The 13,631-nt window shown below is 37.9% G+C and overlaps 1 protein-coding gene across 1 annotated transcript in view; it reads left to right on the forward strand.

Annotated features, from left to right (window-relative positions):
• Positions 1 to 13,631, forward strand: part of IL1RAPL2 (interleukin 1 receptor accessory protein like 2) — a 1,159,060-nt gene that overhangs the window by 623,941 nt on the left and 521,488 nt on the right. The window lies entirely within an intron of this gene.

Here is a 13,631-nt window from a genome sequence, read left to right on the forward strand (position 1 = left end):
TCAAGCAACTTCTCAAATCACAATGGAATAAAACCAAAATTACACAAATAAAACAGACCTACAAACACACAGAGGCTAAACTAACATGTGTCTAAATAATCAATGGATCAATGAACAAATTAGAACAGAAATCAAGCAATACATGTAGACAAATGAAAACAAAAGTGCACGAGCTCAAAAACCTGTGGGATGCGGCAAAGGTAGTTCTAAGAGGAAAGTACATAGCAGTACAGGCTTACCTCAAGAAACAAGAACAATCCCAAACAAACAGTCTAAAATCACAATTAAGGAAACTAGAAAAAGAAGAACAAATGGAGCCAAAAGTTAGTTGAAGGAGGGATATAATAATGATCAGAGCAGAAATAAATAAAATAGAGAATAAAACAGTAGAAAAAATCATTAAACACAAGAGCTGAAACTTTGAGATCATAAACAAAATAGACAAATCCCTAACAAACAAAATCAGAAACGAAAAGGAATAATCACAATGGATACCACAGAAATACAAAGAATTATTAGAGAATTCTATGAAAATTATATGCCAATAAATTGGACAACCTAGCAGAAATAGACAAACTCCTAGAAAAGCACAACCTTCCAAGACTGTCCCAGGAAGAAAACAGAAAACCTGAACAGTCCAATTATCAGTAACAAAATTGAATTCGTAATAAAAAAAAAACCACGAAAAAGCAAAGTTTCAGGTCCCAGTGGCTTCACAGCTGAATTCTACCAAACATTTAAAGAAGAGCTAATACCTATCCTTCTCAAAGTATTCCAAAACATAGGAGTGAATATTACCAAACTCATTCTATGAGGCCTGCATTATTCTAATACCAAAACTAGACAAAGACATAGCAAAAAAAAAGATATACAATATCCCTGATGAACATAGGTGCAAACATCCTCAAAAAAAATTTAGCATACTTTGAAACCTTTCAAAAATACATCAAAAGGACCATCCATCACAATGAAGTAGAATTTATTCCAGGGATGCAAGGATGGTATAATGTTCATAAATCAATCAATGTGATACACCACGTAAACAAATAAATGGATGAAAACCATGATCATCTCAATAGATGCTGAAAAAGCATTTGAGAAAATTCACTATCCATTCATGATAAAAAAATGCTAAAAAAAATGAGTATAGAGGAAACATGCCTCAACATAATAAAGGCCATATATGACAAACCCACCTCTAACATCACATGCAGTGGCAAAAAGCTGAAAGCTTTCCCTTTAAAATCAGGAATAAGACAAGGTTGTCCACTCTCACCACTTTTATTCAACATAGTACTCAAAGTTCTAGCCATGGCAGTTAGACGAGATAAAGAGATAAAAGGCATCTAAATTGGTAAGGAAGAAATAAAACTGTTGCTGTTTTCAGATAACATGATACTACATATAGAAAACCCTAATGACTCCACCAAAAAACTACTAGAACTAATAACTAGATTCAGCAAAGTTGCAGGGTACAAAATTAACACACAGAAATCTGTTGTATTCCTACATAATAACAATGAACTAGCAGAAAGAGAAATCAGGAAAACAATTCCATTTATAATTACATCAAAATGAATAAAATATCTAGGATAAAGCTAACCAAGGGAGTGAGAGCTCTGTACTCTGAAAACTATGACACTGATGAGAGAAATTATAGAAGACACACATAAATGGAAATCTATCCCATGCTCATGGATAGGAAGAATCTATATCATCAAAATGGCCACCTTGCCCAAAAGCAGTTTACAAATTCAGTGCCATCTCTATCAAAATACCAACAACAATTTTCAGTGAACTAGAACAAATAGTCCTACAATTCATATGGAACTACAAAAGACCCTGAATAACCAAATCAATCCTGAGAAAGAACAAAGCTGTGGGTATTATGTTTACTGACTTCAAACTTTTCTACAAAGGTATAGTAATCAAAACAGTATGGTATTGGCATAAGAACACACCCATAGACCAATGGAAAAGAATAGAAAGCCCAGGTAAAAACCCATCCATATATGGTCAATTCATATATGATAGAAGAGCCGTAAATATACAGTGGGGAAAACAATCTCTTCAATGACTAATATTGGGAAAACTGACCACTACATGCAAGAGAATGAAACTGGATTACTGTCAAACTCCATACACAAAAGTAAACTGGAAATGGATTAAAGACCTAAATGTAAGACATGAAATCATAAACTCTTAGAAGAAAATATAGGCAAAAATGTCTTGAACATAAGTGTGAGCCATTTTTTCCTGGACAAATTTTGGGCAAGAGAAACAAAAAATGAATAGTGGGACTACCTCAAAACTAAAAAGCTTCTGTACAGCAAAGGACCCCATCAGTAGAACAAAAAGGCAACCTACAGTATGGGAAAATATGTTTGTAAATGATTTATTTGATAACAGGTTAACATCCAAAATATATAAAGAACTCATGCCTTGACACCAAAGAAACCCAATAACCAAATCAAAATGGGTGGAATACCTGAGCAGACATTTCTCCAAAGAAGAAATACAGATTACCAATAGGCACATGAAAAGATGCTCCATATCACTAATCATTAGGGAAATGCAAATCAAAACCACAATGAGATATTACCTCCCACCAGTTAGGATGGCCACTACCCAAAAGACAAGAAATAACATGTGTTGGCAAGGATGTGGAGAAAAGGGAACCTTCCTACACTGTTGATGGGAATGTCAGTTGGTATAATCACTGTGGAAAGCAGTATGGAGGTTCCTCAGAAAACTGAAAATAGAAATACCACATGACCCAGTATTTCTACTTCTAGGAATTTACCCAAAGAAAGCAAAGTCCCTGATTTGAAAAGATATATGAACCCCTATGTCTACTGCTGTATTACTTAGAATAGCCAAGTTATAGAAGCAGCCTAAGTGTCCATCAGGACATGAACAGTTAAAGAAGGTGTGGCACATATGCACAATGGAATATCATTCAGCCATAAAAAGGAAAGAAATCCGGTTATTTGCAATATTTATGTGCCTAGAGGGTATTATGCTAAGTGAAATAATCCAGGCAGAGAAAGACAAATATCATATGATTTCACTTATTTGTGGAATCTGAAAACAAAACAAAGTAAATAAAATAGCAGTAGACTCACAGGCACTGAGAAGTGACTGGTGGTTACCATGAGGGAGGGGTTTTCAGGTGGGTGGGCAGGTGGGCCGAGTGAGGGGAATAAAGAAGCATAAAATTCTCAATCATAATATAAAATGATGACAGGAATGGTAGTTCAGCATGGACAATATAGTCAGTTATTCTGTACCATCTTCCTAGTTGGGGTGAGGATTTAATATGGGTAACTGTTGAACCACTGTACTGTATACTTGAAACCAATATGATTATATACCAACTATACTTCAGTAAAAAATTAAGAAAAATAATTGTCCTAATCTACCTAAGACACTAAGAAATATCTTTAATTACCTTTTAACTTCCTACCATACTCCATACCATAGTTACCAAGAGATTATCAAGGACAATGAGCATTTCTCATAATTCAATTCCAACTATTGATCCTTGAAAAGCTAAGTGTCAACAGGTCAGCTGCTCAGGTAGCACTTTCCAGGAGAGCAGATTGTTTTTTTTATTAAGGTATTATTGATATACACTCTTATGAGGGTTTCACATGAAAAACAATGTGGTTACTACATTCACCCATATTATCAAGTCCCCACCCATATCCCAATGCAGTCACTGTTCCATCAGGGTAGTAAGATGCCATAGATTCACTTTTTTCCTTCTCTGTGCTACACTGTCTTCTCTGTGTCCCCTCATACCATGTGTACTAAACATAATATCCGTCAATCCCCTTCTCCCTCCCTCCCGACACACCCTCCCCCACTCCTCCCCTTTGGTAACTGCTAGTCCCTTCTTGGAGTCTGTGAGGCTGCTGCTGTTTTGTTCCTTCAGTTTTGCTTCATTGTTACACTTTACAAATGAGGGAAATCATTTGGTACTTGTCTTTCTCTGCCTGGCTTATTTCACTGAGCATAATATACTCCAGCTCCATCCATGTTGTTGCAAATGATAGGATTTGTTTCTTTCTTATGGCTGATTGGTATTCCATTGTGTATATGTACCACCTCTTCTTTATCCATTCATCTACTAATGGACATTTAGGTTGCTTCGGTATCTTGGATATTATAAATAGTGCTGCAATAAACATAGGGGTGCGTATGTCTTTTTGAATCTGAGAACTTGCATTCTTTGGATAAATTCCTAGGAGTGGAATGACTGGGTCAAATGGTATTTCTATTTTTAGTTTTTTGAGGAACCTCCATACTGCTTTCCGCAATGGTTGAACTATCATACATTCCCACCAACTGAGTCGGAGGGTTCCCCTTTATCCGCATCCTCACCAGAATTTGTTGTTCTTAGTCTTTTTGATGCTGGCCATCCTAACTAGTGTGAGGTGATATCTCATTGTGGTTTTAATTTGCATTTCCCTGATGATTAGTGATGTGGGGCATCTTTTCATGTGTCTGTTGGCCATCTGAATTTCTTCTTTGGATAGTTGTCTGTTCATATCCTCCACCCATTTTTTAATTGGGTTATTTGCTTTTTGGGTGTTGAGGTGTGTGAGTTCTTTATATATTTGGAATGTTAACCTCTTGTTGGATATGTCATTTACAAATATATTCTCCCATACTGTAGGATGCATTTTGGTTCTGTTGATGGTGTCCTTTGCTGAACAGAGGCTTTTATTTTAATGTAGTCCCATGTGTTCATTTTGAGAGCAGATAGTTTTTTGTAGGAAAAATGATTACCTGGATCTTTCAGAATTAATTGACCTCAGAAATATCAAGATTGTACAGCAGTGTCATGAAACAACTGCAATGCCCTCTCTAGCCTGCATAGGCCACAGTGTAATACAGTTCATTATTCTTTGAACTTATTTTTGTTTATAAGTGGGAGTCCCTGATTAACTTATGCACAAAGGAAGTCATATATAACATGAATATTATTTTATCAACCTCCCAAATTTGGTAATCTGTTAATAAAATTATAGGTATGTTAAATAGCAAAGTAATGGCAATTATAATTTACTTTCATTTCATTAAAAGATATGTTACAATGTTTAGTAACATAACCATACTATTGGATATGAGCTATGTAATACTAAGAAATATTCTATTGTACAATATAGAATAAAATATATAATCATTCTACTTTACAATAACATCATTCTAATGTACAGAATCTAGGTAATTTGAACTTCATTCAGTGTATTTATTGGAGGGAAGCAGATGTTTACAGTTTAAGCTAGCAGATCACCTGCTTTGTAAGAATTAATGGGTTATATTTAATAATAATGAAATAATTAATTTCAAGTAATCATTGATGAGCTAGTTAATACTGGCATTCATATAAACACATGTATTTAGTTTCATCCCTTGCATCACTGCACAAACTTCAGTGACTTTCTGTTTTGTGATTTTTTGTTCATTTCAAGGTTTTAACCTATTGCAGTAGTTGCAAATTGACAAGAAGGTAATGTAATGACTGTGGCAGACCATCTGTAACATTTTGTACTATTGGAGGCTGTAGCAGTCTCCTTAGTAATCTCATTTTCATGTTTCTACTCTTGCTACTACCTCTTGCTCACTTTTTCAATACTCAAATTCCAGTAATCTACTGACCCCACCCAGAGCTGCAGTTTACTGATTCCACAATTTTTTCACTGTCTTTTGTGCTCTTCCCACCTAGCATAGTTTAAATTGCATGATCAATCATTATTATCACTCCTATATATACCCTTTTAGTTCCCTTTACACTTTATCCCTTCATCTTATTTGTGAAAACTACAACACTTTTTAAGCTCAACTCTCCATCTGTGCTTGTACCTGCATCCTTGCAGCTAAACTTGACTGAAGGAAAATATATAATGTTGAGTCGTCTCACTCTGTGGGGTAAATGGAAGTTTTTACACATAGTGGTGTGCAAATAAGGGCCTATTGGCATATCAGTGGAAGTTTACCATGGCAGAGAGCCTCTGGTCCATGGTCAAGGGGTGGAGTGGAGAGAAAATGGCCATTCTCTCCTACCCTCCATTACTGGTGCCCAGTTGGTGATGCCCCCACCAGTCACTAAGGACATGCCTGTGGAGTGCCTCCCAGAAGGGACAAGTGGGGGAAGAGGGTGCATGCGGAGGCAGCAGGGATGGACGGAGCCCGGCTTGCTAGCAGAGCTGAGCGAGAGGGGGCAGAAAGCACTAGGTGAGAGACTTAGACATGAGCAATAAAACCCTTTCCCCAAACCCTCACAGTTGTCCTTTGGCCTCACCAAAATCATAAGAAACTTGCCCAGGGTGGAGATCCCCTTTCTCCAGGAGCTACACACTTCAAACTTACTCATGATGAACCTCAAGCAGATCCTTAATACTGCCATGTAGTCATACTATATAGTCTATTCAGTCTCCCATCCTCCTAGATGTCTAATACATTGCCTGCTCTACCCAAATCCCCAAACATCTCCTCCCCTTGCTTCCTATTTCCCTGAAAAAACTGAAGGTGTTAGGAGAGAACTTTCACTATATCCACCCACCTACTGACATCCATACGTGCATACTCTGCCTTTAAGTCTGTTACCATTGATGGACTGGCTTTGTTCCTGTGTAAGACCAATCACTTCACTTGTATACTGGATCCTATCCCTATTTGCCTACTCAAGGATATTACCTAAGCAATTATCCCATCTCCCTCCTATGTCATGGAATTTTGTACTTCCACGTGGATCATTTCTATTCTCATACACATAGGTTAGTATTTAATTTATGCCATCTAAGAAAGTGCTCTCAACTCCACTTCCTCTGCCAGCTTCTGCTACTATTTCCTTGCTCCCATTTGCAGCAAAGCCACCTCAAAGATTCTGCTGTCTGCACTCAAGAGTCTTGAGCTGCTCTCCACATTATCTATTAAACTCATTCCAATCAGAATTTTACCTCCAGTACTCCACCAAAATTGTTCTTTTCAAAGTCTCCGATGACCTCAACAATGCTAAATCCAATGGTCAGGTCAATTTTTACTCATATTTTTATTTGATCTGTGTATTTGTCACAGTTGATCATGCCCTTTTTTAAAAAATATATGTTCTTTACATGACTTCCAGAGAGTCACACTTTCCCGGTTACCCTTTCTTAAGTTCCTTTGCTGGCTCCTCATATTCCCCCTGGCCTCTTAAAGTGTTAGAGGGCCCTAGGGCTTGGTCCTTAGTTTTTGTTTTTTGTTTTTTGTTTTTCATCTCTATATACACTTACTGACTGCATGATCTGTTTATATAGTCTTATAGTTTTATATAACATCTGTGCACTAATGACTTCAACATGTATGCCTTCCAGCCCAGATGTTTATCTTGAAATGCAGACACATTCATCCAACAGACTTTTCAGCTTCTCCACTTAGTGTAAAACCAGTATGTCCAAAACTGAACTCCTGATCTTCCTCCTATCTTACCATGAGTTCCTGGAAAACAGATACCGAGGCAAATGCTAGTGTGTATTAGAGGGTGTAATCCCAGGAAAACAGGAGTTAAGGAAAAGCAGGGAGTGAGGCAGGGGAGGAGGGAGAGTATTTCAAGATAGTTGGCCCAAAAAGAGAAATAGAGAAGAATTTCTCTCTCAGCTCCATCTCCCATTGGTCAAGGGATTATCCCACAGGACCTTAACTCCCACAAATATTGGGGATTGCACACACTTGTGCTTTCTGTAGCACTGCTATGGCTCTGTTCTAAGCGACCATCTTCTATCTCTATTATTCCAATAAACTTCTAATCCATTTCTCTGTTGTCCCACATGTCTCCCAGCAATCTATTTGTAATATAGTAGGTGGAGTGACCTTTTTAAAATGTAAGTCACATATGTCTCTCTTTTGCTCAAGACCTTCTGATGGCTTCCCATTTTATTTGGAGTAAGAGTTAAGTCCTTACTAGGGCTCAGAAGACCCTCTGACCTCCTTGCTATTTCTCAAACATGTCAGGTATACTCCAACCTTAGGGTCTTTGCACTAGCCACTCCCTCTGTTTGGAATGCTTTCCTCTCCTATATTCACATGATTAACGCCCTCATTTCCTTCAACTGTACAATTTTCTCTATTCTAACCTTATCAGTGGGTCTGCCTTGACTATCTTATTTAGAATCTTAAGATTTTCTTCCACTCAGTCCCTATCCACTGTATTCTTCAGACTTCTTAATTTGTTCTATTTTTTCTTTTTCCATAGGCAATGACCATCTTTTATGATACATATAATTTACTTATCATATTTATTATTTTCTATCTCCCCATGCTGGAACGTAAGCCTCTTAAGGATGGGGAATCTTTGTCTTTTCTGTTCACTCATGTAGCTTAAGGGCCTAGAACAGTGCATGGCACATAGTAGATGCTCAATAAATGAATGAATGAGCTATGTCCCAATTAAAGTCAGGCAGCCACCTGACATACCCAAATTATTGTTACCATAGAGAATATAGGTGCAATATTGCCAGATCTTCTGATTTCTTGAAGAAAACCCCGAAGTCTGAATATTTATGTGAAATTTTCCAAATTTTTAAATTTTCTGGGCCCCCCTTCCCAAAAAAGTCCATACTCAGATTCAACCAGTGGACTTACATTTTGAAAACTCTGAACTACTAGCTGACTCCAACATTAACCTAGGGAGTGATGCTATATTATAGCTGTGTGGTCTGTACCTTGCTTTCCTCACCTGTAAAGCAGAGATTCATTTGTTTATTCAACTTAAGATATTTTGAGCACTTGTTTTAGGTATTTGGTATTCAGCACTGTACTAGATAAAGTTCCTACTCTCCTGGAACTTGCCTTCTAGAGTGAGAGAAACATATGAATAACAAATACATGCATCAGACTACACTGGATAATGCTTTTGGTGAAAATATAAAAGGAGTTACAGGAGTACCTGAGAGGCCATTTTTGGTTGAGTGGTCAATAGAAGTCTCTAAAGAAAGGGACTTATAACTTGAGACCTGCATGACTGGAAGGGACCAGCTTTCACAGCAGTGTTCCAGTCAGCGTGAACAGCAAGTGTAAAGATCATGAAATAGGAGCAGCCTTATTATATTCAGAAAACTAAATAAAGCCAGTCTGAATGGAGTATGTGAGCTGAGAGAAAATGGCACTGGATGAGACCAGTCTGGAGAGGCAGGCAGAGGCCAGATCCTGTTGCATATTGTGGGCCAACATAAGAAGTTGATTTTTATTAGTAATCAGAGGCAAATGGAAACTGCTGTAATTTATCTGTTTTAAGGTGGGGAGTAGCACAATCAGATTTGAATTTTAAAAAGTTCAATCTGGCTGCCACAGTGAGAATGAATTGTAGGGATGCAAGCAAGGAGACCAAGCTGGGAAGCAACTGTATTAGTTGAGGAGGTATGTGACAGTAAGCTTGGATTGGGGTAGTAGCTATGGAGATGGGGAGAAGTGATTGGATCCTAGGTATGTATTGAAAGATGAGCTGACAGGAAATAGTGATGCACTGGATAAGAGAAATAGTTGAATAAAGGATGACTCCTATGGCTTCAATCTAAGCAACCAAATGAATTATGATGCTGTTAACTGAGAGAAAGAACACTTGGAGAGGTGTAAGGATTATAGTGTCTACTTCAGAGAATGTTGACAAGCACTTAGCACCACTGCTGACACAGTGTAAGCACTCAATACATTCTCTCTTATTTCTACTCTTACTACCATGATATTGAAGATGATGAAACCAGTATTCATAGGGGTTAATGAACTTGCCCAGTGATGCTTGGCTGTTAAATGGTGGATTTGAGACTTGGACCCATGTCTGTTTAGCTCATGCACATTATCAGTCTTCTCCACAGTCTTTTGTCCTATTACCTATTTTTACTGTTCTTCATAGGTATCTGTACCTCACAGCAAATGAAGTATGATTAATTCCTGCCTGTATCAAGTTCTGTGATTCTGTCTGTTTTCAGTTTCCATAGTATACCGTATTGTCTGTGATGAGGATGGAATTCTATTGATTAAAGAGTAACAACCAAGGGGTTTGGAGTAGATATTCTAAGTTCATGATAAATGAGGATCAACTTAAAGCAGGAATTTCTAGAGATAAAACCACACTACTTGGCTTATACAGTTTAAACCACTTTGTGATCATTTATCCATTTCTAAACATTATACAACCATGCCTATGAGGTGTTTCCTACCAAAGAAAAGAGATGGAGGTATATCCTTAACTGACTCTTTTTGTCTGTTTACTCTGACTACCAAACCTCCCAAGATAGATAGTTCATGATGAATCGATTAGAGAAGCAAATACATCAGTATATGACAAAGTGCTAGAATAAATATAATACAGTGCCATAAGGACAAGATTATGTTTCTGAAGAACACATTGCATGAAACTGCTTCCCTCCACTCACTCTAAAGGTGAAATATTTCATGGTGGTAGAAAATGAGAGCATATTCTTTCTGAACTACAGATTTTCTTTTTAATAAAAGGATATTTTTCAGCCAATATCATTTCAGGTCTCAGATATCTATTAGTCATTAAGCAAATATTTATTGAGCAACTACTTTGTGAAATGTACCAAAAAAGGCAAAGTGAATGACTCCTACCTTCTGACAGAGTAAAAGGGATTGAATTAGGACACATAAACAAGTTACCGTCAAACAAGTATAGCTCAAACCAAAAAGGCAGGATCCCATGTGGTTCAGCATAGAATTATATCCTAGGAAATAGTCCAGCAACTAGACATAATTTTTAAAGTACGAATATTTAAGTATTTACTAAAGCCCTTTGAAAAATATTGAGGGGGAGCAAATTTGTAAACCTGCAGCAATATTTAAAATCATCTTTTCATAATACTTTCATGCTCAATATCTCTTACATGCTGCAGCTGCCCAGAAACCTTTCTCATCACTCCTCATTCTCATTCCCAACTAAAAAACTTACCCTGGAAAGTATGCCCTGCAAGTCTTTACTCTCTTTGTCCTTTTTTATGCTGTATCACTTGTTTTTTCCTTGCAAGCAGCTCTTGCTCCCCTTTCCAATGTAATTTAGTTAAACTAGCATTGTTCTTTGCAATTTTTTTGGTCTTTCTGCTCATTATGCCTATTCTGCACAGTTCTGTGCAGGAAAAGCCCAGGAACCAATCTGAAATACCAAGAATCTCCAAAGAAGTTGCTGGATTTGGAGAATCCTATGCAGACAAAAAGAAAGTTATCTTTACAGAGGGCAGGGAGAAGGGGAAAGCTGCCAACACTAACTTAGTATCTTTTTATTTCATCAGAGAAAGGGAAAAGTGCTCTAAGAAGATAGAGATACAGTAAAGAGTAAGGAAAAAACAGCTTTGACCTACAGAATCAGGAGTGTTTGAGATGGTGCTTGAGAATCTAAACAGGTGGCAATAGTAGAGGCCTTCTGAGGCAGATGGAACAGTGTTCAACACAAGGGCAGTGAAACCTGGCCTATTTCACACAGGAAAAAATGGAAGTCAGTTTGACTAGAATAAGGATTTAGCAGTGCCTTTTTTCTGAATGTGAACCTAACAATAACTAACCTTCAGCTTCATGGAGGTTTCAGATATATTTTTGGAACATGAGACTGTAAGTCGTAGACCAATTCTTAGAAAAGAAGCTAAAAGATGCAACTAGTGAGCACCTTAACTTGTAGTCAAATATCAGTGTGTGTTTTCAGCAGATGCTGTTTCCATGGAGAAACTACATGTTTAAAGGGGATAAATTCCCTCCTCAGTATGACTCTACCCTGATTAAGGAGATGGCTACTGACCTCAGCATTGTCGATTAGAACATACACTCCAACTTATTTTCTCAGGAATGGAGGTGAATTCACATGGAACCATCTCCACTGTCACCACTGTAAAGAGTGATCCACCTTGGTAAAACTTCTGGTTAAAGTTTGGTGTGTATAGTCTGTATCTATGGTTATGAAATAGAAAAGCTAAGTAGGAGAGTGATATGTAGTTCCACCGCAGGGCCTTGATCTCATTAAAGCAAGACCCAGGTTAACACTAACTTCCACGTGCTCATTTCCAGACCACATCATGTTCTTCAACACTTAGGCAACATACACTTATCTGGGTAGAGATGCCTTATGCATTTATTTTTCAGCCCCATTATGCTGCCCCCCTCCAAATGCGTTCTTCCTCTGACTCCCTATAAAGGAGAGTGGTTTGGCCATATTTCATATTTACATTCATCTCTTATTCTCAGGTGAGCAGTTTTTCTCTGTCTCCTCCATTTTAACTGGGTCTAAAGTTTACCCATGGATGATGCCTTCCTGCCCTTTCCACACACACAGCAGGATTTCTGTACATGTTAGTTGCTGATTTATTGGCTGTAACCCTCAGATCACTGGGGTCTGGTGCTTTTTAATTCAGTCACATGAACCTCACACACCCCCAATGTGTTAAGTTTTGCCAATAGAAACAGAACTGGATAGTGGGAAGAAAATTATTACGAGATGACAGTGCAAAGAATGATGCTGGGAACATCAGTATTTTACAGCAGGATGCAAAGTCACAGAAAATTCTGATTTTTAAGGCATTTAGGGAAGTTTCCTATTTGGTAATGTCTTTGTACAAACAGTCTGGCAAACTTTTGACTTTGATCCCACATGACATAAAGCGAAGATTAAAAAGCATTGTTGTTCCTAAATAAAATATGGCTTAAGTTATTTTTACTTTCCATTATTTTACAGAAAGGTGTAGCCAAGATTGACTTCCCAGTCTGCGAGTAGGTCATTAGAAAGAGGGAGATCAACAGAGGCACTTTCCCTGGTCATTCCCTTTCATGGCTTTGCCTGTCATTACCTCAAATGCAAGCCTAGAGAGGATTGTTAACATTTTTCCAGAGGTAAAACTCACTGATTTTGACCAAGAAATTGGCCCCTACGAAATTTACATCCCCTTCCTTTGCCTATTAGAGCTGGGTCTTTCTTCCAGCAATGTTTTCAAAGCCCTCTTACTGTTTAACTGCCCATCTCACTAAGCATGCTAGCCCAAGGACTCAAAGACCAACTCAGATCACCTCTGTTGGGTTGTTGAGGATATTTGGTGATAGAAGTGGAACTAATTTTAGTTTATGAAATCCTTTCCTCTGGACTTAGAGGAAACTTTAAAATGGGTATAACATAAAGTCATGAAAATGTCATTATCATTCCTTAATCCTACCACATATAAAACCCAAATCCAAAGAAATGGAATCTTTTCTTGAAAAAAATAGATTATGAAAACAAGTTGTGACACCAGGGATTTGAGTGTGGTGTGCCTCCTAGAACTGTTCATCTTCCTTTCTAGTGTCCCCTCCTAGGCTCCCACTGCCTTCCCCTTTGGTTTTCTTTCAGTTGAGCTCTATGCTAACTGGGTCCTCTGTACAGTTTGATGACCCTTTCCTACGCCCCACCCCAACTCCCCATCCCCAAAGAAGTTATTCTAAATGTGTAATTGCCCTTCAAGTCCCCACACCCACCCAAACCTTGTGTCATTAGTTTCAGGTGCCTTGTCTATGGAACAAACAGGCAGGAACACTCTTGGTTTCCCATCCCTTTGACACACAGATCAGTGTCTGCTTTCCTTCTCTCTTCCTGTCTCAAAGGAAGAGGTGGCTTT

The sequence above is a fragment of the Manis javanica genome, chromosome X (genome assembly GCF_040802235.1).
Source record: "Manis javanica isolate MJ-LG chromosome X, MJ_LKY, whole genome shotgun sequence".
Lineage (NCBI taxonomy): Eukaryota > Metazoa > Chordata > Mammalia > Pholidota > Manidae > Manis > Manis javanica.